Source organism: Oenanthe melanoleuca, chromosome 9, assembly GCF_029582105.1.
Source record: "Oenanthe melanoleuca isolate GR-GAL-2019-014 chromosome 9, OMel1.0, whole genome shotgun sequence".
Classification (NCBI taxonomy): domain Eukaryota; kingdom Metazoa; phylum Chordata; class Aves; order Passeriformes; family Muscicapidae; genus Oenanthe; species Oenanthe melanoleuca.
In genome coordinates, this window is record NC_079343.1 from 9,141,811 (window position 1) to 9,169,192 (window position 27,382).

The 27,382-nt window shown below is 39.3% G+C and overlaps 1 long non-coding RNA gene across 1 annotated transcript in view; it reads right to left on the reverse strand.

The window, feature by feature from the left end:
• Positions 1–217: 217 nt before the first annotated feature.
• Positions 218–27,382, reverse strand: part of LOC130256703 (uncharacterized) — a 46,678-nt gene continuing 19,513 nt past the window's right edge. Inside the window, exons 3-4 of the long non-coding RNA XR_008841170.1 lie at positions 15,592–15,727; positions 218–372 (exon numbers count right to left, since the gene is read on the reverse strand). This is a non-coding gene — a long non-coding RNA (uncharacterized LOC130256703). The remainder of the gene's footprint in view (positions 373–15,591; positions 15,728–27,382) is intronic.

Here is a 27,382-nt window from a genome sequence, read left to right on the forward strand (position 1 = left end):
CATGGGAGTGGATATTCAGCCTGGCTAGAGCTACAATCTCCATCAGCTGTCACAAAGTACATGAAGTATTCACATTGCGCATCAATAAACATTTCACTATTTTGTGGATTTTTTTTTACCTTGTCTTGCTGCTGCCAATCCCAGTAGTACTTTGGGGCAAATCTAAAAACATATCCAGTTTGACAAAAAAAACAGAGTAACAATTTTATCACCTTACCTTTACTGAAGTCTACAGTCATGTCAGGATTGAGCCTGTGTGAAAGCAGAAAAGCATCTGACAGAATCTCTGAAACACCCATTGGAATGATTCTTCACCTTGGTAAAAAGAAAATTCTCAAAGGTCTGGGCTGTGCTCAAAGGGTAGCAAAGGACCTGTTAAAAGAAAGAGAACAACATGGTAAATGAACTCTGTACCCCATGCCCCTCTGAGGAAGAGTTCCTCAACTTCCTGAATTCCCTCATGAATGCCAAGTCAGTAGGTGAGAAAGAATAAATTCTGTTTTGCTTTTCTCTAGACACCTGTTGTCATCACATCTGGAATGAGAGGTCAAAGTTATTAATTAAAACTCTTATTTATCTCAATTACATAGTAGTGAGAATTTGTTACAACACCCCATCAAATGCCTGCACACTGCAGGCAATATTCAAGGTTTGACCTAAAAGTTAATTTAAAATACCAACCAAAAGAGTTCTTACTACAGCCATGAAGTGTTGGTTGATAAGATTATCTTTCAAGAGTCAGATGTTTAAGTGCAGATTCCTGCACTTTACACTTGGTTTTAATTTTATGATTTAAAAGAGAACCAGTAGACTTCCTCCATGACAACCATATTTCTGCCATGCTAAAAGGCACTACAAGATCCTACCACAGACTAATACAAATGCCAGGGCTTACTGTGTCATATAAACATTCCAGGATACCATTTTTCTTTCATTTAATTAAAGCAATACAGTTTTTCTCATAAATAACCTGATTTTTGTCAGCCTACCTACCAATATATTTTTCAAACTATCAGTGCCACTCAATATTTTCAAGCTTTTTTTTTTTTAAGATGAGGAAAACCAATTACTACCAACTTGCCAAGCACATGATTTTGTAAGTACCATTTCATGAGCACTGAAGATCACGAGGTTCAGAACCTTGAGGCTAACTTCTTGCTTGCTCTTTTCTGCATCTTGAGTTTGATGCTGTGGAGAATATTGTATTAGAGCTCTAACATTATAGCTTGCTCCATTTAGTTTGAATATAATGGTTCTAGGAAGAACACTATATGTCTGAGGGCTTAAGTGAGACCTCAGACCTTTTAGCAGCCATGAACACATGGATCAAGTGCTTCAGACCTCTATCTGTACTCATATTACTGAAGCCCTTGTAAATGTTGACAGAAATAGAAAAGCTTCCTTCTGAATCAGGTAAAAATGTTGCTCTTACAAAAAAAATATGGCATTGAATAAATAAATCTGAGTGCACACAAGCATATTTTTATATCACCACCTTCAAAAGCTCAGAAAGTGCTTCTTATATGAAGTTTTCTGGTGGTTTGACTGCCTCATGTTACTAAAGGACACATACCACTGCACTACAGCCACATTAGACAGCATAATGCTTGCAGAAACAAACTGAGCAACTCACCCTGAGCCTGTTTATGCACTAACCACGGTTATAAGCCTATGTAATCTAGTATCTGCTGCATTGCTACTGATTTGATCAAGTGTAAATAAATCAAGAGTCCTGTTCACATGGGGAAGACTGACAAACACAAATATGCCATGCAGCACATGACCAAAGTGAATTTTGAATTCCTTGTAGTGTTCAGCATCACAGTTCTACAGATGTGGACCCTGACTAGCTGCAAAGCAGCTGATCAACCCTTTAACTTCAGTTAACAAACCAGAGGCAGATGGGTGACAGTACAAGTGATACAAACATTCAAAATGCCCAGACACATGGAGCTGGCACCACTTGTTCCTTCCAGGAGATGGTAATCAATGCAAATCTATGCATTAGTTATGAGGTGTTTTAATTCCAAAAATAAACATTCTGTGATTGATGAATTTTTCCCAGCTGTTGTCTATATAGCTGTTTAATTAGAGCATGCTGGCAGAGGCTGTTAATCCCTCACTGAGTTGCCGACTCCACAGCATTCCACTTTCTGCAGGGCAGGGTGACAGTTGGTAGAGGGACCAGGGCGGCTGGTCAGGGCACCTGACATTTGGCAAAGGATCAACGCATTAGATGACAAGCCAAATTCCATCAGCTTCCTAAAAATACTAGCAGGCTGACAAACAAAGTGCCCTAATAGCTGGGGCTACTGTCTTTGGACACTGGATCTAGAAGCACAGGAGTCTCTACTTCATGTTACTGTTGCTCACAGAGAAGAGGGGTGCCAGCCAACCATAAGTATCAGGATTGAAACAAAATCAGCTGCCTTTGGAAAAACACCAAACCTGCCAAAAGCTCTGGCATTTGCTTTAAGTATGTGACCTCCTGAATCCATTATTCCCTTGCTGGAATACTCTACCAGGGAAAGGGAATCCCTGGCTTTGGTATCATGTGACATATGCCTGACCAGGTCCTTAGAGGTGGAGATTCCCAAATGGGTACAAAGCAGGGAGAGCCCACACTACTCCCTCACTGAAGCCTTTAAGGCCTGACTCAAGGAATGACATCCAGAGGCCAGCAGGATGCTCATTTTCATCCCAGTGCATCACAAGCGGCAACAGAACTGCCAGTTGTGGAAACAGCTCCTGCACAGCACGTATCTGTCCATGAAAAGCTGAGATTCCCAAACTTACTCCACACATGCCAACAGCTTTTAGATGCTGTAAAGCTCAGTAACATTCACACTGGTCACTCATAGATGAAAGCAGCTCACTAACAATTCCCTGACCCAACTAGATATTTAGGATACTGACCTAAAACAGAAGAGAGATAGAAAGCTTCCTATTCTTAACCTTGGTTTTGTTTTATAGGGGCTGTTACAGATTACACTCTTTACAGTACCAAGAGGTTTAGAATTCAGTCATTAAACTGGGTCCCTGGAATCAGTCAAAATTCATGTCACAAACAAATAAAAACCCTTATTGTATTCCAGCTGCAGGGAAGTTACCTTGCCAGCAGCATAATCTTTTATACTGAATGACAAATTCATCCATGTGCAATTCCATTCATGTTGAAAAGTTTATGAAAAATTAAAGTATATCCGTTTAATTCATTTATTATCTTTAACTCCTGGGTACCTAAATCTCAATTTGCCACTAAAAGTTTTTCATCTCAACTAACAAACTCAATCTCAACTGCAAAACACATCGAAAAAGCTTTTTCCATTAGAAAAAAATTCTTATCCCCTTTTTCAACAGTAAATTTTTCAACTCAATTAAAAATATTTGTGATTTATTCCTTAATTACGTCAGGCCAATATACAGGAAAAAATACTTGTTCAAAAGATTACTTTTGGCAAAAGAGATTTAAGCCTAGTACCAGAACTACCCTCATGGGTTATGGCATGTGGTAACTGCTTCTATGCAATGAATTAAATTAAATAACCAGTCTCACCAAATCCTTACCCACTCAGGTACTTAGACATCTTGTCCAAGGTAGTGCCACAGTCCCCTTATTTTAAAAGAAAGTAACAAATGAATGCAGATTATATGGTTGTGAGAAGCAGCTTAGATTCTGTCTCCCTCTTCTTCCTTTCCTTATCCCTAAATCTAAAACAAGACAAAAAAGTTTTGGTATTTGAGATTATTTTAAAGAAGGGGCTACATCAAAAGGTCTTTTTGTTGCTTATCAGCTCAGTAGTCTAAAGGCAGCTAAAACAACATTGCTCACTTCCTAATTTCCTATTCACTTCTAACAGTTGCAAAAGACAAAATTCATATCGTAGGAAGAAAACTCACGAAAGAGCCTGGCAAAACTTGCAAAAACCACTGCCAAGTCTTACATCATCCTATTCAGCAGCTCTGCTTAACGCTTTGCTTGCAGCAATTCAAATTCTGCAAGCAGTGACATGGAGCTTACCTTATCATTTGTCATAATACTTTTCTAAAAGAAATTATCAACTTCACAAGCTTAGGAGAGCTTTCCCTGCAGCTGTGTTACCAGGTGAACACTTCACTGAATTTACCAGAAAGTAGAGAAGACAACTTTATAACCAAAGAAGACATAGCAAAGCTTTCCCTGATTTTAGAAATAGGATTCTTACACAAAGCCATTTAGCATTTCATACCTGAGTATGAGCTGTACATGAAAGCAGAGCCTGACCCTGTAAACAATTATTCTAGTATACTCTGTCTGCATACTTCATACTCTTATTTATCTCAACAGCTAAAAAAATGAGGAAAATACAAGGAGAGAGAAGAGAGCTGGAAAAAAAAATAAATAAAACTTCATAGAAGGAAAATTAAGGGGCCCATTTATTTACTGGGAGCTGATCCTTTGGAGGCTGCAGCAACCAGTTTCCCTGGCACCAGATATCCATTACAATACAAAGCATAACAAAGGAAACCTGTGAGTAGTGTTGCACATGCCCCACAGTTTTTCCATTAAGACCACAGGCTACTTGGAGTTCATTCTCCTGACTCCCATGTTGTCCTACTCATCATTAAATACACACCAGTATCTTCAGACTATAATCAGTCATACTTCATTGTTGCACTTCCTCCTATATAAACTTAGAGGTTATATAATCTCCTGATTTTCTCAAATGACTTAATTGACAATACACCATATTTAAATGGAGCCTTAATACCAAAGAAATCATTACTTAAGAATAAAAACTAAAAATCTATACTAGATAGACAATTCAAAACATCATAACACTTCATACTACCTCTGCTGCTCTTCATCTCCTCCATAAACACACGTTTTAAAAACTCCCACAATAAGTTACAAAGTAATGATTATTCAGTAGATTTTGAACCAAGATCTCCCATGTCCTCTCTTGCCTTTTAAATCTGATAATATCTCCAGAAACATTTTTTTCAGAACACCAAATTTTCTGCATAAACCAGCATGTGGGTGAATGTAAAGTTTTTCTAGTGATCATTGCTGTATGAGTGTCTTGATGTCATATTTTTCCAGTTAAATCAGCAAGTTTTCAGTAGTGCCAGCTCTCAAACAAGCCCCACTCCCCAGAGATCAAGTTACTGCTGTGTGCCACCAGTCCCAGGACAGCCTGGGGACCAGCACCTTCCCACATCCCCTTCTTACTCCATTGGCCACTGCCCCTCACCTTCCCTGGGCTGAAGCTTTGAGCTGCAGAGACACCAGCTTTCCCCAGGATAGGATTTGTCATGCCAGTTAGGGCCATTTTGTCACCCTGCTCCCTAGCATAAGCCAGATTCATTACTTGCCACGTACTGATCAAATGCACATCATTCCTCCTATCTCCTTACTTCATACCCTCATCACTCACCTAAGACAAAGCTCGTGCTGATGAAAAAACAGAAGGAAAAAAGTCCAAGTATGCTATGCAACACTACAGAATGGTTAGGTCTTGACATCAGCCTCACAGATAAGGAGAGGGATAACACATGCAGAAGTCACTCTTGTGTTCTTATAATTTTTTATGTCTATCAAGAAATAAAATCAAGGTCACAATAGTTTAATCTTTAATGCAGTCAGGCCTTTGCCTACCCAATAGTTTTGTGTCCCTTGAAATGTGAACTTTCTCCTCACAAAGACAGGATTAGGCACTGCATAAAATTTGCAGAGAAGTTCACAGGAAAAAAAAAAAAAATAAACCAAACCAACAGAAAAAGCCACTCTTCTCTCACACCTGTAACACACCAGGGACTGGAAGCAGAACTTTAGAAAGTCTTTGCACAGTAGCCATTGAAAAGCAGAGCTGAAGCCAGCTTTGATACTCTGACTGGCCCTTTTCTTTTCTTCCTCATTCCTAGCAAAATTATCCAGCTCTGGCTGTTTCCCAACACAGCTCACCATATTTGTTAAGCAGGCTCAGATGACAGAAGATGTTCATCCATCCCAGAGTCTGGACAGCCAGGTTTTCAGAGAAAATCCCCTAGGACCATCAGGACAGCTGTTCCCTCAAGAAGTACCCTTCTGTTTTCAGCTTCCTTCCCTCTTTCAAAGTCAGACAAGAAATATCTAATAACAATCTCAAATTCTGAATTCCCAAAGGAATGTAAAACAGCCTCAAAGGCAAATTTATTAACAATCTGATGTAAACACCCTAATAACATCTTTGAGGAAATTAATTTCAGACTTAAAGATAAATTCTGGTACCAGACACAAGATTCAGAAAAAAAACCTTAATGAAAGCATTTACTTTTCAAATATCAAACAACAAAAATTCAGGGCCAAAACAAAAGCATGAACTGATCCATTAAGATTTAAGCACACCAAGGCACCATGTGAAATCACAATTCATATTTTTAACACCTTGAGACTGACTAATCTTCAATACTGGACAAAGAGGGTGAGAGAAATGGTTTTCAGTTGCATTTGTGAAAGACTCCACAGATTTCAAGTGACTTTCACATGCACAATGCAGCCCTTCCTCCACTGGGCAGGAACCTGCTCCAGTTACTATATTAGGTGTCACTCTCCTGCCTATCATGGAACTTTGGTGCTCTGACAGACAGTACTCAACACACAGATAACCACTTTGGCCCTGGATGCCCTTTGATATTCTCAAAGTTTAGAAGAACCCTCTCTTCCAATGGACTTTATTTAAAATTGCTGACCTTTCTGACAAAATCACCAGTAAGCACATGTAAAGAAAGGCAACAGCAAAGAGACCGTCAGCATATAAACCTCAACTTTGGTTAAATGGAGTTGCTTCATACTTTAAACAGTGCAAGTGGAAAGTGAATTTACTGCTCTAAAATTATCATTAGGTGGCCATTCCTATTTTTCTCTATTTTTTCCAGAATAAAGCAGTATTATTATTTTGAATTGTTTCTATACACAAGTGTTCTTTCCATAGCCAAAATTTTTTTCTCTAAAAAACATTATTATAATTTTTGCTTAATTGAGGTTTTCAAGCTCCTAGCTTCTAACATCATCTAAAGCTACCTAAAAAAAAAAAAAAAAGCTACCAGATTTTCTTAGTGGAACAGAGAAACATTCTACTGGAAAGATGACAGTATCTAAATATCTCATAGTAAAAAAAAAAAAAGGAACATAGAAACAAAAGCTAGAAAAAAAGAAAAAAAAAAATTACTTCTCACAATTCTATATTATAACAGAACCTCTGTTCTAACCACTACCAAGTGGGGATTCCTGTTGCACAACCTGCAAAGTTGACAACCAAACATTCATCATTTTACAGAAAAATATTAACATACTGGCTTTCATGCAGATAATGACAGAGACTTCCAAAAAAGTGTTGTTATCCTATTGGAAGGAATTGATAATTCAAAACCTAAAAATACAAAATTATTTTATTTAATATAAGGAGTTCATGCAGGTTTATTAATAAACAAAGGAGAAATAAGCAGAGCATTTACACAAACTCCTATGCTCACATGCCTGTATACAGCCTTCTTTAGTACCCTTTTTTTCCATCACTTGCCCCCACCAGCCCCCCTTGTTATATCTGCTCTGAACTGTATGCTTTCACCCATGCCATGTAAGATACCAAGGCCACAAGCCAAATTCCACTCTCAGTTACACAGATTCAACCTTTAACGTCAGAAGATTCACACCAGTGTAAACCAATAATAGATTTTGGCTGCCCTTATAGACCCGATTTTGGCAGGTGGACGGAACAGGATTGGAAAGTTGTATTTATTTACCTCAGGAAACTGGAATTCACATCCAGCTTATGAGAGATTTGAAAGTTTTATGGCCCAAAAAGCTAATCTCTAATGGAATTCCCCACAGCATAAAATCACCGTAAATGAGAGTTCTTGCACAATTCATGTTTATGCCCTTAATTCCTGTTTAGGAGAGGTCCAGGAACAAACAAGCAAGAGCAGAGGCAAGGTGCAATTGTGGCAAAGGCACAGGAGTAGGACTTGGAGCCAGCACTACTTATTGTGAGCCTGGCTGCTTGTGAAGGGTTGCCATTCCCCTGTGGCTTCTGAGAGCACTGAATTACAGATACAATAGCAGGGAAAGGGAAGGGAGGTAAAAATAAAATGCCCTTTGAGAATTTTTAATAAGCCTAACAAAGAAATCATGCAACTTAGGAAGATGTAAATCACTTCTGAGCTGAAAAGCTTGTTATTTATGCAATATAGGCAGCTACTTCAAAATTGCCATGGAAGTCATTAGGAATACAGTTTTTAATTCAGCAACAAATGCAATATACGATGCATATAAATAAAATGAATAAAATTGGAGTGAAGACAGATTTTCAATGTCAACACAACATTAAATTGCAAGTAGCAGTCAAGCTCTATATTATCATTAGAAGGTGGGCTGCTTCTTCAAATTAGTACTCCTGGGAAAGGAAATAACGCATATTCAGAAAAGAAGCTGCTGGCCAGTGCACCCTACCAGGCTTAAGATCAACCAAAGGAGGATCACTGCAGTGGGGCAGAGTTACAGCAGGAACATAACATTACTTCACCAAAGCAGATGTTTAACACTTGGTAGCCCTACAAAAAATGCATATGTTAGGCAGAAGAACAAACAAGCCTGAATTTCAGGGAACAAGCAGCAGAGCAGAGGAAGATACCTGCAGGACAGCAGTGCAGTAAATGTGGCTGAGAGGAATGTGTGGAATTAACAAGAGCACTTCAAAGCTTTGCTTTGAGATGCAATTGGCAGATATGTCATCCACAGAAATTTAATGCCTGGACTCATTTAAATAAAGAGCTAATTAGTAGTACAGGGATGGTGACTGTCACCCACTAGGAAGAGACTCAATGTCCAAGTCAAAAGATTCAAGATTATGCAGATGCAATTCTATTGAGAAGGATGGTGTCAAGTTGTTTAAAGGAATTTCTGTAAGACACCTCCTTCTCACTAAGATCTGGAGGCAGATTTGCTTGGCAAGGTTTTGTACCAAGTCAATGCCATTGAGCTCCTCAACATCAGGGAACCATGGTGCACTAAGAGCACTGTTTCAACAAATGATCACAATGGAGCTTTTGAGTTTATTTCCATAATATTTAAGCTCCCTTAGCTTCAAGCCACACAGCTTACTAGACCCAGGCAAACAAGAACACTTGACAGCAGAGCCAAGCCAAAGAGCTTAGCTGGGATCAACAAGCTGTTAGAGCTGACTACACACATTTGAAAAAAATATTACATAAAGTGATATGTATCTAAGGGCACTGTGGGAGCCAGGAAGCAGTGCCAAGACATTCTTTCAGGCTTCTCCTTTGCTTGGCTTGCCCTCATTCATGGACAGAGGGCCCAGCCCAAGCCAGAGCTCAGTGGAAGCTTCTACTGGCTTTACCCACCTCTGACGACTGTCAGATCATGTTGCAGAGTCACTTAAATTTAGATGAACAGGTGGGCAGCCCCATTTCCAATTTAATCAAGTTAACACTTTATATTTCTTCATGGTTTCCATATTCTAATTAGCTCGCTGTTACAAACTAGGGAATTGGCTACCCCAGCCTGCAAGAAGTTACAAATGCTATTCCTCTACAAACATTAACATCTTCTGTTTACAGGGAGAAGTTTCAGTGCACAAATAGAAAGCCCACAACATTTCTAACATCCCTAAACATGAAGACTTAACAGTGAAAAATGCCCCAAACTCATGTTGAAATTGACAGAGGAGGTGAAAATTTACCATTACTTTTATATAGAGAGCTTATGGGTTAATGTCATATTAAATACTGCCATTTTCCCACTTCCTACTGGAAATTCTATGGGATTACAAAAAGTTCGTAGAATGGTTTGAGTGGGAAGAGGATTCAAAGATCAGCTAGTTCCAAACCCCTTGTTAATGGAAGGGGCAACTTGCAGAAGACCAAGCTGTTCAAAAGCCCATCCAACCTGGCCTTGAACACTTCCTGGGGTGGGGCACCCACACTCCTCTGGGTAACTTGTGCCAGTGTCTCTATCCTCACAGTAAAAGGTTTCTAGCTAATATCTAACCTAAATCTACCCTCTGTCAGCTTAAGCCCATTAGACCTTGTCCTGTCACTAAATGGCCATATGAAAAGTCTCTCTCCAGCTCTTTTGGAAGCCCTTTTAGATACTGGAAGGTTCTCTAAGCCCTCTAAGAGCCTCATCTTCTCCAGGCTGAACAATTTCGACTCCCCCAGCCTGCCTTCATAGGAGAGGTGTTCCAGCCCTCTGAGCATCTTCCTGCTCCTCCTCTCCAGGAGTTAAAGTGGGGACCCCATTCTAACAGGTCCCCATCCTTCTAACCCATCTTCTCCCTGCCAGATCTGGATGCAGAACTCCAGGTTGGGGCTCACAAGACAAGAGCAGCAGAATCTCCTCCCTTGATCTGCTGGTAAGACTGTTTTGTTGCTTTGTGGGCTGCAAGGACACAATGCCAGGTCACCTTGACCTTCTCATCAATCAACACCCTCAAGTTCTTCCCCCAGGGCTGCTCTCAATCCCTGCTCTACCCAGCCTTTATTGGTACTTAAGACTGCCTCCACCCAGTTGCCAGACCTTGCCCTGGGTCTTGTTGAACTTCAGGAAGTTTGCATAGACCCACTAATCAAGCTTAAGTGCCCCTGGATAGAATTCCACCTTTCCAGTGTGTTGACCTCTAGAAATTTGTGTTCAATTCTCAGAAGTGAAGACTATGTCCTGCAATGGAGGCCTCAACAAAGCCTAGAGCCCTCTTTGTCCTCCTCTCTCCCTGTATCTGGAGATATGCCCTGAAGACTCAGAAAGAATCAGAGTAACATTCCTCAATATATTATGTCACCAGGCTGGCAGAGGCCCAGGGCTCTCCACCCCCAAGCTGCCAGCATTACACCTTTCACTAGCAGAGCTCCCTCCACCCACACATCTTTCTCAGAGCTCTGGAGCCAGACAGCACAGCCAGAGAGTGACAGACACTCATCTCACCTGGGTGCATAACAACAGACCCACTGGGCAGCCTCACCTTGGGCCAGGTCCTGGTTTCTGTTACTGCAGTCCAGCCCTGGGGGTAAGTATTTACCTCATGATAATTATCAGAACAGATAAATAGAAAAACGAAACTAGAGTAGCCTTCTCAATGAAACTAGCAAGACATCCTGCTCCCTTAAGGCAAACCAGTTATTTCTTTCTATAGAAAGCAGAATTAGCTTTCTGGTCTTGGGGATTTTTTTTATGACACAATCTCAGATTCACCACGGTAAGTCACTTACAAGGGTATCAAAGGTGTACATGCCCTGTGGGAACCCCAAAGTCTAACTGATGACTGCTAGCCTTTTCCCTCTGTGTTTTAAAAATCTAAGAGATTTTATCATAAGGTGCTGATAGAAAACCACAATTGACAGTCTCCATTTTCACTCATGTTTTATGATAATTTAAAATAACATAGTGGTAGTAAATGTGTTCACAAAATGACATGATGAGCAGGCAACTCTTCCCATTGCCCTCATGACAGGTAGGGTTAATGTCAGCAGGGTAAAGGATAATTAATCTTCTGTCAGTGCAGCTGCTTGACATAATTTTATCCTAATAGTGAATATCACATATCTTTGCCAAGTCAATTTAAAGGAGTAGAAACAGAATACTGCACTCAGATGTAGTTTACCATGATCACTGATCACTTCCACCCTCATTGTAGTGAGTTCTCTAAACTAATGAATTTACAGCTTTCTGGTGCTGTTTTGTTCCTATGCACGTCTGAATAAATTTGTTGAATTTACGGCCTCTAGTGACAGGAGCGTCCTCTGGGCCTTCTGATAAAAAACATAGCCTTTGGAACTCAGGGTAAAGAATCTAAGTTTTTGTTTGAAGTCTTTACAGATATTTTTAAAGCAACATCCATGTGGCATCCAGCTTGTTCACACACTAAGAGACAGAACCTTTATAAATCTCCTACTCTTGCTGGAATAAAAAGATGGACAGTAAAATAGCCAGTGAAACTGATTTCTAGCATGCAAATGAACAATCTCTAACTGATCCCACCATCCGTATGGCCTTCTCCCCTACAGGAAGAAAGTTGTTCCTTTATAAACAGCTCCATGACAGGTAAAGGCCAATCCAACCTCCTTTTTATCATACAGACATTGTTTGAGAAAAAAAATTGTAACAGAAAGCTTGGAAAAAAGCCTTTGAGATGGAAAGCTCATAGACCATCCCCAGAGAAGCCAGAAGCAGCTGCAGGACATCCCTGATTGCTGCTGCTGTTTTGCAGAACGGCACACGAGACCCCCCCACTTCCCCAGTTCCCATGTTCTCTGTGCCATCTACATAGCATTGCATTCCACTTGGCAGCATACTTCTTTTCTGTTGTACAATTTTGCAAAATACTGTGGCTAAAATAAAAAGGAGAAAAACCTTTAGGAAATGCAGAGTACAAAAAAGTTTAGAAGGATGCAGAGGTGAGGAATATAAGGGAGGCAATCTAATGAGGGTTTAATCTGTGTAGCTCCACACAGACCTAGAGAAGTAGACAAGAAAGCACGAAATTATCATCAAGGAGTCAGAAATAGAGCAACATGGAAAAGTGCACCAAATGCAAAAGTATCACCCACTGGGTGGCCTGTATCCAACTTCATGGAAAGCAGCAATCAATCAGCTTTTGACAGCAGCGTTTAATGTTACTGAGCTAAGCGGCAGACCCAAGCAAAACAAGCTCACTGAGAAAGTGACAAACTTAAACTTTGAAGACATTAATTAGGAACGAATCTGAGAAGCATTTTCAGAGAGAAGGTTGTGTTCAAAGTTGCAGTTTTGGGCATTTCCACCACAGGGTTTAACACTGAGCCCATGAAGAACAGAGCAGACTTCAACAAGTTTTTCCATAGGTATAAACAGGTGCTGATAGTTCCAGGTCCCAGAGCAGACATCAAACCATGCTCCCCATGTGAGATTAATTCCACAGTTGAATATGAGCACAGGAAAAATGCTTGAAAATTCTGCCAAGTTATTCTGCCCAAACGTGAAGTTTTCACACCCAAAGAGCTCAAGCACCCGAGCATAGAAAAGGCCTGACTGGCCCTGGAGTTTCACAAGTGGTTTAACAAGCAAGAATGGAGTTAAAAAAAATAATTAAAAAATAAAAGTATTTGCAGCTATACATCTCCTGTTACTGAGATTGTGAGAGGTAATGAGAGTGTGAGGTCATGCAAACAAAAAGTTTGGACTTAAGGAGAGAATTGCCAGATATACAACAGAGACCAATTAAATGCTTGGAGCAGTGCTACTGCAAAATGCCAGACTCAGGAAACTGAAAAAGTTCTTAAGGAAATACCTGGGCATGTCATTTGGCCTTCTAATGCAATTCCCAACAGTAGAACCTGTTAAATACATCCAAGGGCATGTTAAGACAACAGACTTTTCTCCCCCTCTGTTTTCCAGGGCATTTTAACAATTCAGATTTAATCTAGCAAGTCTCTGCTACAGTTAATATTCACAGGAATATTTTCTGAGCTAATTAGCGAGACACAGGTATTGCCAGAGCAATCAATCTATCTTTTGGGGTTTTTTTTAAACACATACTAGGAGCCCATTTTGCTTCCTCATCAAAGTTGTAATGATTTTCCAGAAGGTAGACCTTACATAGAAAAATTGCATTCTTCTATAAGAAACGCACTCCAATAGTTTCTACAACATATAACAAACCTAAGCAAACCTGTGTTCTAGAGCAATGACATGTTCTAGGTTAGAAAAAGGGTCTCCTATATTCTACTGGTATCTGTACATAGAGGATTCTGAGACAGGAGCAGGTGAATGATCTTCACTTCATCACTTACCTGAGGCCTTACCCAGCCCTACATACAGCTGGGGACTTGGTCTGGTGTGACACCACAAAGGAGCAAGCAGAAGATACGAGAGGGGCACAAATAAGCGAAGGATATAGGCTCCTTTTGCTCAAGTCTCATGGCCAGTGTTCACCTAGACTGAGGCGTATCTTTTTTTGCCATATGCAGATTAACCTCAGACCCTCAGACCAAGAGATTATTGGGAATTATGATGACAGAGAGATTATGTAGATAAGCACAGTTGCCATTATCCTTTTAAATATGATTTTTTAGGTGTAAGTTTATCAAATGTGAAGATGCTGCTTCTGCAGGCACATTATCATACACTCGTGTTCAGAGTCATTGGACAGTTCTACAGATTCTCTGCTTCTCAGACACACTGGTACTCTGTTGGATACTGGTAATATTTAGATGTCTCCCTTCAGAGCAGCATTAGAGCACCTGGCAAACATTAATCACAGCATCCTGTGTAACTGTAAACACATTGCAGTAAGGAAATGAACCAGAAATGAACCTCATCCAAACAGGAAATCCACACTCAAGTGGTAAATTGATCCACCTTATCTCAAATCTTCAGCCAGCTCTTAAACACTAAGTTATACATCTCCCAAGATCTTGCATAAACCATAGTATTTTTCAATGCAGGTAAAAACAATTCCTTTGTTAACTTCACGCAACAAGGACACTTTAATGTGCTTTCAGACATAGAGCAAATTTGCTTTCAGAGAAAAACATGCAAAATGAAAATGATTTTTGCAAAACTGAAAGCAGGACATATTAGGAATTCTCCTGAATAATGACAATATGCCACTGTTTCCCTCCCAACATACACCGCTTAAGTGAAATGAGAGGAGAGAAAAAAAAAAAAAAAAAAAAAAAAAAAGCATCTTTCAGAACTGTCAGTTTTTGGCCCATACACGTAGGGCAGTAGACAGACAGAAGTCATTCCAGAAGGAAGCAACACCTGCAGCAATTGATATTTAGTTTTGTCTGAAGCAGAAAAAAAAGTGGTGACCATCAGTAATTAAGAAACTAAATACAGTTCACAAAGTAATTTTTAAAAATAAGAGAGACAAAGAAAGAAAGAAAAGCAATTTGAGTGAGGAAGTGAAGGCTGTGCACAGTAGTCTGTGATCTCACAGAGGAAATACACTTGGCCAGACTTGCTGGAATGCATACAGAGTAACATTATTACTTGAAAACTGCATATGAGCTACCAGTGTCACCCTATTTGCAAAACAGAAGCCACAAAAATATGAGAATTGCAGTCATACTATAAACACTGCACTTTAGCAGAGCTAGAGGGATGTGTCTGGAGACTCAATAAAAAAATAATCTAGTAAACAGCAGGGACAAAAATTCCAAGTATTTGTTACACTATTCCTTTGTTAGTAAGGATTCTAGACCAAACAAAACCCAATATCACAAAGACAGCTCTAGAAAGATATACCTGGCATGGACAGAACAGAATTCACCATGAACCTATGATACCATGTAACTGACTGCAGAGGTTAGAAAGATATTTAGCCCTTTCTTTCTTTCTGCTATTTGTGACAAAGGAAAACTCCCCGAGTTGTACCCCAAGTTTCCTACACAGGAAGCAAGAGAAGCACAATTTTTCAGCTTCCTCTTCTAACTAAACCAGAAAACATTGCAGATGGGGTTCCATCTTAGCTTTTGAACTTCAGTTTGAGTCTGTTCGACACTGATGTTGCCAGACACAGACTGCTTTTTGGTCTTTGTGGAAGGTCATGAATAATCTTTGATCTGACTACTCACAGAGAAAACTTCAAGAACCAGGCTGCAGTTAGTAGGGGGTCTAGGATAGGCTCTTTCCATTGTCTTGCTTAAAATGTTGCTGGGTCACCAAGGCAGCTCTGGTTTTGCTCCATCTTCAGAAGAGAATTCCCAGCACCTACCAGAAATAATTTAAGTCAATTTCAGAGCACAAGGAAGAATATTCCTGTTTACTAGAGATATCTGCATACATGGAATAACTACATTTACCCTTATTTTGTGAAGATAGAAACCTATGTGCCTAATTTAAACCACTATTTGACATTTTATAAACACATTATCAAAGTCCAAGCAGGGAAAAATATCAGGATACACTTACTGTAATTAAAATTAGACTTTACCAGTTCAAAATGCATCCTCCCAGATGCATTGCATTTGCTTTAACGTTCATGTGAGAATCCTAGGAGACTTCTTGTAGTGGGTTTTTTAAACTAATATCATATGCAAATTTGGTTGATGAATAGTATGAACTGACAAACTGCATATGAGATGTTGATAAGCAAAATGGATATTTAGACTGAAAAGGAATCTGAACTTTGTAATGGGGCCTCAGGAGTTACAGACCAAACCTTGCATATTCATGAAAATAATTATTTCACAAGGCAAAAAAAAAAAAAAAAAAAAAAAAAAAAAAAAAAAAAATCACCTGAACAGCACATTCTGAAGGGGATGGAAATATGCTCATTAATTTGCTGTGATAGACAGGGAATAACTATGGCCTTATAAATCATGTTTTCTTCTCTATCCTTTTAATAACAGGTTTAAACTCCAAACTCCTATGACAAGAAATGCTACTTGACCACAAAAGGAGCACTATCATCACAAGCCACTTACAAACATGGAGAGAAAGGATCAAACCATTTCAGAGTTTCTTTTAGTGCCCAGTGAATAATGCCCTCTGGGTGTCCATTAGAATATTCTGTGGTTCTTCTGTGGAAGCCTTAGGTGCCCAGTAGGGATTGAAGTCACTATCAATTCATTACCTATGGGATGGTCATCAGCTTGCAGAAAGTAGCACTTGTTCTTGAAGCAATTACATTAGAGCAGATGAAAGAGTAGATATTCCCTTCTGAGGGAGATATTTTTAGTTCTATCATATGATAAAATCAGTACTACAGGTAAAGGGTGGATTTGCAAATTACAAAGTTCTGGCAGCAGTTCAGATCATCTCCCTTATTCAGCAACACATTTATTCCTGGGGTTAACCTCTAGCATGCTCAACATGCTTCACTGAATAGCAAAGACCTGCACAAGTGATAGAAAAAGTAAATCTAAGCATGCAGCAGGAAATGCACTGTACAGATTATTTTCAAATTTCTAGCTTAGTCTAAGATTTTAAATCAAAGTTTCCTGAATATAACCTGTGAACTTATCCAGGCAAATTCTGAAGTTTATTCATTGGAGGAATGGAAACTTAGCAATATGAAGGTATAAAATTTTCAATTAATTCATACACATGAACATATTTAAATGAAAAAAGGTTAGAAAGAGTTGAGAAAATTCTTCAGAAAGCAGGTGATTGTATTTCAGAAATGCTGCAAGCTTGATACATTAAGAGAAGAACTAAGGGAATATTAGAACTGACCATGAAGCCCTCTAAACTATAATATTTTTCACAAATATCCATTTAACTTTTTTACTCATTTGTAAAGGCATATTAGTGAATGGTTGTATTATCCCTTGGAATAAGATGAGATGCTTGAAGCCTTTGAAAGAGGTATAACAAGTAACAGAAGCTCCTATAACTGTTTTAAAAGCTCTGGAATAAGAGTCTTGTTCAGACCCTTTTAGAGACAACAGTAAAATTCATCCATCCAACTCCAATAACATGTTCTTGCTGCACAGCTCATAGCATATGAACATAGATTACAGAATTACATGTTTTTCCACTTAGAACTGCCTGTTAAACCAGCAGTTATACTTCCTCCCTTGAACTCTGTTTTCATAATATCTCTCTACCAGGTGATGCAAAAACTGTGATACTGAGTTAAGAAAAGTGTAAGGAAGCACCAATACTTCTCCTGGAAGCCACTAAACAACTGTCAAAAGCCAGTTAAGTTTTTAAACGATCTCCACACCAAAGTGCTACCCTGAAGTATATCTGAAGACGCAGCCTGTAGGTCTTGTAAGATAAAACTTTGTTACAGAGTTCTATGTAGCTGCAGGCAGGCCAAAACAAAAGCTCTGCCAAGGCTGCAAAATTACTGTTTGAATATTTAACCTAGTTCTGAACACGTGCTAAGAAAACCTCACAATCAACCCACTAACATTCTTCTAGGCTTACAGCTTGATAATTCAAGCCTGAATCTCCTTCCAAACAACCCTTTAGAAGATACACTGTGTTTTAAACTGGAGTTGAACTGTAAGAAGATGGCAGGATTAAGCTGTAAATCTCAAAACCACAGCTGGTATGCTATTCTCCTCTAAAATGAGCTATACCTATGTTCATTATTCCAGCACAGTTTGTGTAAATATTAGGGTTTAGCCTCCAAGGATAGAATGACACCATGTTTGTCCTGTAAACGGCCATGAATGCCTATGACATTACGCAACCTGCAGGACAAAATCTCACCAAGATAAATGTTTGTACAAAGTGGTTAAGTTAAACCATTTTGGATGACTATTTTTGTGTAATAACAGAAATTAATAGAGGAAATTGTGCACATGGAGAGTCAGCTGTTTTGAGAAACTGCACCAGAACGGAACACATTTCTCTCTCTTCTGTGGAAGTTTGTCACAAAAAAGCAAGAAAAATGTTATTTTTACATTTTATAAATAATATTAAAATTATCTCATTTCTGTACAAATAAATTCATGACAGAGGTGATATTTTATCCAAGTGTTTGTTCAATGTTTTCACTAAGTGCAGTAGAACATATTCGAGGTATTTCCTAAATGGCCTTTTTTTCTGATTCATTCCATGCCTTTATTTAAATGGAAATAAAATCCCTGGGACAAATGGTAGGATGCATCAGGTAAACAGTCAACACTGAACACCATCAGTGTGACTCTGGAAACAGCAGTGTAAAGCTGGTCCATTTTAGCTCCATTGAAAGATGCCTACAAGCAAGATAATGATTTATAATGAATTGAAGTGTAATACTATTTTGTTATTCTGCCTTTGATGATTTACAGAATAGAAATAAAAATAGAACCAAGGTAGTTTTCTATAATATTTTATTTACCTACTTTTGGCTTAAGAAAATATTTACCTCTGATGTAAAGTAAAAAATTGTTTATCTTTTAAACCATGGTACAGATGAGGTGTTACATAAATGATTCCAAAAGTAACTCCTCTAAAGCCACAGCATTAATTTTTCTTTTCCTCTGGTGCCTACATGCTGACAGATGGAATGACATGTTTTGGGTCAGGGGGCTTTTCCACCAAGCAGAACAAGTCAATTTACATTCTCATCAAGACCTAGCAGCCTGTGTTTGAGTTTTCTTTATTATACTGGTAAAGTAACCCACTTTAAAAAATACTAATTTACCCTGTGAAAAGTAAATACTCGAACCTTATCACACCTTTCTTTATAAGGCTCTACACCAGACTGTCCTAACCAGAAAACTCTTTGATTTACTTAATCAAGAGCACAGCTGGTTTGATGGTGCATAAATTCCCACCTAGATACTTAGTGAGTCAAACACAACTCACATAAGGTACCAAATTCACACTTCACTTGTGCTCATGTAATGCCCCAGACAAGGGGAATGCACAGGCCCAGGGAAGGCTGGATGACAAAGGGGATAAGCAACTATGGAAAACTCAAGATTTATTAAAAAAAATAAAATACTGCAACAAGTTCAGCTTACAAAAAATTACCTTTAAACTTGTATGCAAAAAACAAAAGCTAGAATAGAGAAAACTATTTTCTTAGTTAAAAAAAAAAATTCTATGAGGTGGTGAACCTAAAAGTTATAAAGCAAACCTTGAAAGGGCAAACTGGGGACAGAGAATGAGATGGCCATTATTTCAGGAAATCTTCTTGTCAAAACAAGATTTTATTAATATTTGAGGGAAGAGGGGAATTAAAACACATGGAGAGTTGTGGGAGAGTCAGGGCACAGAAGAAGTGAATCTCACTCAAGCAATATATTTCTATGCACATCCAACATACCATTGTACAATCAAAGACACTTATCCTATAAAACACTCATCAAATCAAAAAGATCATGGCTTTAAAAGAGTGAAGGTCATTGTAAGGAAATTAAAGGAATTTGTAAATTGGTAAATGGTTGACCAATCTCTAGAGGCTACAGGTAGCATGAGTTATTAATTTATTCTGGGTTTATACTATTGCATTTAAACAGGTGTTCCTACACCAGTTAGAAAGATCAATCTCCTGATTGCCTTTCACAGAGCAATATAGGATTCAGAATAAATAATCTGCAAGAAAGATTTTTTTAAAGGTTTAAAAGCAGTTGGGTAGAAGAATTAAACCAATCTTAACTTAGATGTAAAAAGATCTTTCAAAAGACATTCTGACCTGTAGAAAACAACACACAGACTAACATGCTACACTGAGGGTCACACAGTTTTGAGAAGCTACATGCTAAAAGCGTATCAATTAATGGAAGCTGATTTTGTTTTGGTTGAGGGTTTTTTTTTCCTCCAGTGAAATACTGTAAGTAGAAATTCTCCAATACTTGGCAAGGTCATGAGATGATCACAGTGAAAGTATTTAAGATAGCACTGAAGCAGAAGAAAATAATAGCCTTTTCATTGGTGTTCGTTACAGAGTCCACTGGGGGATTTTCATATCAAAAATAAAAGTTCATATCAGAATTAAAGTTCTGCCTGACACCACTGTTACCATGTCAAACCCCAAATAATCTGCTCAAAATCACTGACTATGTCAGAGACTGCTTTCATATCTACTAAAAATATGACTATAGCCAAAAGAACTGCTTAGGTGCCAGATGTGAAAGCTACCAGACAAACTAAATAATTAAGCTTATTTTCAACTTTTTGTTTCCCCAAACATGCCAGTATAGCTACTTATGTTTACTTCTTAAAGACTTACTTAACACTTCAGTCAAGAGTTACAAAAATAAAGTCAGATCCTGTTTTGTCAGTGAATCAGTGGGAAATTTTTTTCATTTCAAGACAACCAGACCAATCCAAGGGGTCTTGCATAGGTTTGATGAGACCAGCAAGTCCAGGAGAATTCAGAAGTGAATCTGGCAGATGACGCAGTTTGTCAGGCTGACAAGTTGATGAGCACAGCAGCCCGAGAAACCAACACCACTCTTATATAAAAGTCATGATCAATGGAAGCAGTGAAAGGAGGAAACACCAAAAGCAGAAGGTACCAGACCAGCTGTAGATACACCCATTCTCTCCATTTCAACTGACTCGATATTATCTTCCAGCTGTCAGACTCACAAATCTAAGTAAAAACAAGACTTTTTTCTGCTTCTCAGAATTCTATATTCATGAGAATTCATGTCCAGAGACAAAAGTCGCTTGACACCACCAATGAGTTTTCCTCTGCCACTCAGCAAATCTTATGCTTTGAGCCAGGTACAACCAGCATTCAGCAATACCTGACTCAATGATTGTCCCTGTGCAGACTGTTGGCTGACAAAGGCAACTCACAGGATAAACAAAGTTCCTGAACCCTTGCAGGCCACTCAAACCTGGCTTTTGTTTCTCATGTCTGTAGCAAAAACTCAGAAGCACACATTTCACACTTGCATGAACTCATGTGTGAATGTGAAAATGCACTTGTGAATCTTTCAGAAATGGTTTTATCATATTCATATCTAAAAACTTGAGGAGAAAATCTATTGTGCAGTTTGTTAACTGGAAAGAGAAAATTCATATACAAAATTCCCATAGGACAATCATTTATTAAGTGAATGCAAAAGCAAGCATTATTATGTAAATATTAAACAGGAACCATGAATACTGAAAAGAAGAGGATACAAAAGCCAGTTTTTACAGGAACCATACATATTTGGTTCTGATTATGTTGTGAACTACCCTAGTCTCCAGGATTCTTCCACCCTCCAGCCAAGCTCCTCACCTATCCCCTGGTGCCTAATCCTCATTCCTTTTGTCTCCTTTCACCTTCAAACTTCTTGCACCACCTGGCTGGGGCTCCATCATCCAAGGCAGTGACATTCTCCTACTTGCCCCATCTGGTATTTGCTCAGCAGGGCAATAGAGGTGCATGCCCTGTCACCACACACTGCCATGGTTCAAACAACTGCTAGTTCTGGTCCTGAAGTGCTTATTCATTCCACTATAGTGCTTTTGTAAAATACAATTAATCTGTTCTGAAGAATGAATTCAAAGGTCTCTTCAATTACTCCATCAGAGCAAAGGGAACAGCTCAGTGTGAAATTGGGATGTTTGTAGGAACAGTGTTTGTACTTACCTGTCTTAACTCAGACTTCTACTAGGGCAAGGCTTCTACTCTCATTTTTGACATCATTGTTGAATCTGGTTATGAATATTTAGTCCAGCAGCCCAAAATACCACCTAGCCTGTAATTAAAAGTTGCAGAGCACAGTTCTAGCTGACTGTCAAGCCTACAGTGATCATTTACATGGGAATTAACTAAGTCCATTCCTTAAAAATATCAGATGTAGCTAAACTAAAAGTAAAAAAAAAAAATCTCAAGGTATGGATTTGACATCATTTACAAAAGAGGGTAAATGCTCTAAAGCGTGGTCTCTATTGCCTCTACACAGCAGAGGGGCTGTAAAGCAGGGGCCTCACACATAGCCCCTGAGAGTTCACATCCAACAGGGTCCTCAGCCCACAGAGAATTTGACTCCTAAATGTGCAATACACAATTAGGATGAGAATCAGTCAAAATTCCAGCAATAACATGACTCCATGCACTGTATAGGAAACTGACTCTGCAGGCAGGGGAAGTTTGATTTTTTTTATTTTTTTTTTGTTATTGGTGTATGTGGTAGGCTGGTTTGTGGTTTTTTAGTGGTAGTGTTGGTTTGCATTAATGCACATCAAATCTGAGGATTTATTACTTAGGAGTAACTCCAGTGCAGTACCATAACTCTCACTAAGAATACCACATATTCAAAAGGCAACAGTTTTTCCACACTGACAGTCATTTCTCAAAAGCAGCAGGAGGAGCTTCTAGCAGATGACTTCTCACATCACTGGACACAAAGGAAAAAGCTTCTTGTGTTCTCTAAATACTTTACTCAGCTGCCACTGTCACTCTTCTGGAGTTACACAAGTCTCCTGAGAAATGGCTTGGGTCTAATCCATGGAGTCTCAGACCTATGATCCCCTTTCTCCAACATATCCAAAATGCCTCAGAAATGAGTGAGGGGTTCAGTCCCTGCCCACCTACATATTTAACTTGCTTTTCTGCCTGAGGCTCTGTCACAAAGCCCATAGAAGCTTTGTGTGAGTCAGAGTGGGCATAAGAGGAATGCTGTCCTTAGTTTGTCTTTTCATGGTCTCCACAGGAGGTTAGGACTCAGAGCCCCTTTACTACTGCTTAAAACTCTAAAATAGAAAGAATTTTCTTCTGAAATGTCACTTAATTCCACTGTAGGAGACTTCACTTCTTGTAAAGGGCAAATCAAAGAGTCAATACATAGTACCAGCAATTACATTTACCATTTATTGCATACTGTGATATATCCCATGAGATGTCACCTATTACTGTAACACACTATTGCTAAACAATTAATATTGGTTTACACCGCCAGGAAGGAACATGATATACACCCCAGAACTGTGTCAGTTACTATGAGAGTTGCCATCCTGAATAAGTTTGAAGGCCCATCAAGCATGGTATTGACTGACACCAGTATCAGATGTTTAAGGAGGGAGTCCCTATGGGGGCAATTATAGACTAATTTACCCATCAGGGAAATTCTTCTTTAAACTCCATCAATTATACCCTGAGGCATAGGGATTTATATCTCATCCTTTCTAACTTAACTCTAGGTTATCTTATTACACTTATAAATGCTTAACCCTTTTTCAAAGCCTACTAAGCTTATTTCTCCTAGTATAACAATTATAAATTATGCATAACTTTCCAAACATGTAGATAAACACAACAAGAACACATGCTAACTGGAAAATTAATGGGAATTGCATAAAAATCCATCATACGTGTATCATGGAAAATTCAGCAGGACTGATCACTATCACAAATATTCAACTTAATGTGTTCCAGCAAAATTCCGTGGATTAGATAAACTGCATCTAGAACACCAAAATTAAGTGTCAAACATTAAAAAAAAGGCAGTGTTTGCTATGTTCTCACCAATCAGTAAGCCCATTTATATGGGTGTTTCCTATGTTACAGTATCCAGTACATCATCCAGTTTCTCAACACAGTCACAGATGGAAGTGTATTTTGTCAGACCTGTAATTCAGTGATTTCATGGAGAATAACACACGAGACTGCTGAGGAATCCAGTAAAAGACCCTGAATTCACATGGAAAGCAGAGAAAATGTTTTGGCATCCCCCCCTCAGTGGCCCCTTGACAGGAAGGCTGTACACAGCTAAAGTTTCCTGCTTGCTGCAGAGCTGCTGGAAATGTACTGAGGTAAGGAGATGGGAATCAGATCACCATATTAACAGGAACTTTCCTAGCCAGCCTGAGGAGCTGAACAAGAAGAAAGGTTTATAAAACACAGAGGCAGAGATCCTGCCTGCTCTGTACTTATAATAGAACATAGGTCACATCATGGGATCCAGCAAGGAAAACTGCGTGAGCAATAGGACCAAACTGAAAAATTGTTATATTTAGATCTGGAAAAAATCTGAGAGTCACATAATTAATCCCACATACACACTGAAGAAAATATTAATTTATTTTAGCTCTGAAATCATACATCAGCTTTCTAAGGACACAAAGGGAAGTCTTGATTAAAGTTGATTAAAACATGAGCAAATTTTCCTCCAGATATGCAAAGCTACCAGGGTGAGGGAAGGGCTTTCTGGATACAATTTAAATACACTTCAAGGAATAAAGCTCAGCTGCCCTCTGACTGCTGCAGCTGCCAAGTTTTTCAAGTGTTTCTTCCTCCTTTCACCCTGGGAAATTGATGGATGCACAACTACCATTCCTAGGGGTCATTCACATCCTCTAAAGCGCCTGCTCTCTTGTGCACAAACATAAAAGAAAGACCCTTTTCCCCACCCAAACCTCAGTCAATCCATACCAACATCTCCTGGCAGGCAGGCACAGCAGAGACAGGTTGGAAAGGAGAGGCAGTTACATCTCCCCTATGGCTTTTCATTGCACATAAATTGTTCCTGGTCTCTGCCAGAGAGAGATCAGGTAGACTCCATTCTTGTCCACAGTTCTCAGAAGCCAAAAGTTAACATAAAACTTCCCATAAAATGCCTGCCTTTTAACACAGCACAAATAAAAACCCCGTGTGAATAATTGATGTCATGGCTCACCGGATGAAGAACCAGAAGTGTTTCACATCAGTCCCTTCATTTATCCTAAATGTCATGCAAGATGAAAACATTTGTTTCAGCTTTGGAGACCCCTACCTCTTTTCCTATGTATAAATTTGTTTCATTTGGGATTAGGGGTTTTTGTTGGATTGAGGGGAGGGACAGAGGGATGGAATTTACAGCAGTCAGGGGATTTTTAATAAAAACTAAACTCTTCAAAAAAGCCAATTTGCCACTGGTTGGAACCATCACAGTTGTCACAGGAAATCCAAGCTCACAGTCCCATGCTCGAGCAAGCACAGAACAATCTGGGCCCAGGTATCCTACACCATATTCCAGTATTGCATCCAGGAGTCTACAGTTCCTAGGGATAGAAGGATGCATTAGTACTATCTCACACCATCTGAGCTGGCTCTCTAACCAGCACTCAGTCCTGACTTGTTTTTCTTCAACTGCAACAACTTTCTGGATTAGAACAGTCTAAGGAGAATTTTATGATTTTTTCTAATGAATACATTAAGGGGCAGGGGGAATCACCTAGTATGAAACTAAAGCTGGAGTTTTATAAAACCCATGGGCACAATTCAGAAGCAATATTAGTGGAATAACAGAGGATTTCTTCTATGGATAAGAGACTATAGGATAGAATAACCCATACCAAACATGATGGTGCAACCTGAACAGGGGAGCATTCAAGGAATTTGGTCACACAGGACACCTTCCCTCTGTATCAGGTACCAAAATCCTGGTTGCACCTGCTCCTCTGTGCCTGGAGAGCTACTCACTAGAAGAATTACTATGCCAGTGCTACTGTATCACCACCCCCAAAGAGCAGCACCTGGGGGATGCACAACAGAAGCAAGATTATGGCTACTTGGAGTGCCACAGAAAATTCCAGATGCAATGTTTTGTTGTTTACCAACCGAGTGCTATTCATGTCAAAAAAAGCATTTTAGATGCAGTACACTGATTTCTGACTATATTCTACTTATTTGAAACAGCTTCTGCTAGTCACAGAGAAATGAAAAGGTATCTGCTGGCACTCCAGTACTTATTCTCTCTGAAGCAGTAAGAATATTATTTAGGAATGTCATTATTGGCAACATTTCAAAGCCATTCAGTGAGAGATTTTTTTTAAATCCTATGTATAATTAAATAACTCCTTTCCATGGCTGGAGTGTAAGATGAAGGGAAGGGAGCAGGGGGGGAAAACAGTGCAGATGGATTCCAGTTCCCGAACTAAGGGGTCACTGGGAGGGACAGTTCACCAAACACCTTTAAAAAGTCAGAATAAGCCTAAACATGATTCTTTTCCTTAGTTATTGTTGATAGGAAGTAGCTTATATTTTGTTACTCTAAGACCTAAGATTAAACACCTTTCCCTATGAGATAGCATCTGAATTCTAGTTGCTCGTGCATTAAAAATATCCTTATCTTTCAAATACCTGATAAATGTTACATTCCCCAGAAGAAAAAAAATCCCTTTTTTCTAGTCCTAAGCACAGACACCACACTCCCTCTCAATGCTCCTTTGGTAGGCTTTCCAATTCAGTCTGCTCCGGCTGATGACCCACACTCACCACAACTCCACATTTTACCACCTTCTAAAGGTCTCTGGAGAGGTGCTGTGTACTAAGGCTCCCAAGACAGCAATGGAGTCACAACAAACAGAGAAGGGAAATCCTTTTCTAGTGCCACAGACTGATTCAAAGGCAATTCTGCAGCATTTTTATCCTCTTCCTACAGAAATACTTTAACACACTGAGGCTCTGAAATTAACTCAGAATGTGTGATGATCTTAAGTTGTACAATATATGCTGCTGGTATCCCAGACACAGCCTTTCACACAAAACCAAAAGGCCTGGTTGACAAACCATTACTTTACAAATAAAGATAATCTGAGTTAACTTCTCAGTAGGAAAGGGAAAACTTGCAACTCAAATAGAAAGGGCAGTCAGGACACCTTCCAGAATTCTAATGAGGCAGATCAGAGCTCTCCACCACAAAACAGCGGGAAAATATCACAAGCCACAACAGCCTCAGCTCCCTTGACTGCAGAGGTAGAGTTGGATTGCCCACACTGGGCAGGCACATGGAGAGCTGCCCATGCCAATACCTGAGCCCACCAGGCAACAAGCCATGGCCAGACAGGCAGTCCCAAAGCTGCTGCTGTGTGCCCAGCACACAACACAAGGGAGCTGGGGAGCACAATGCTCAGAGATGCTCACTTGCACTCATCCCCCAGCAGCACTGGAGCCAAACACAAAGAAAGGATTGAAGGAGGTTCCTCCAAAGCCTGTGACAACATTTTCAACTTGAATACAGTTTAATTTCTGGGGTAACCTAGAGAAATCATGAAGGG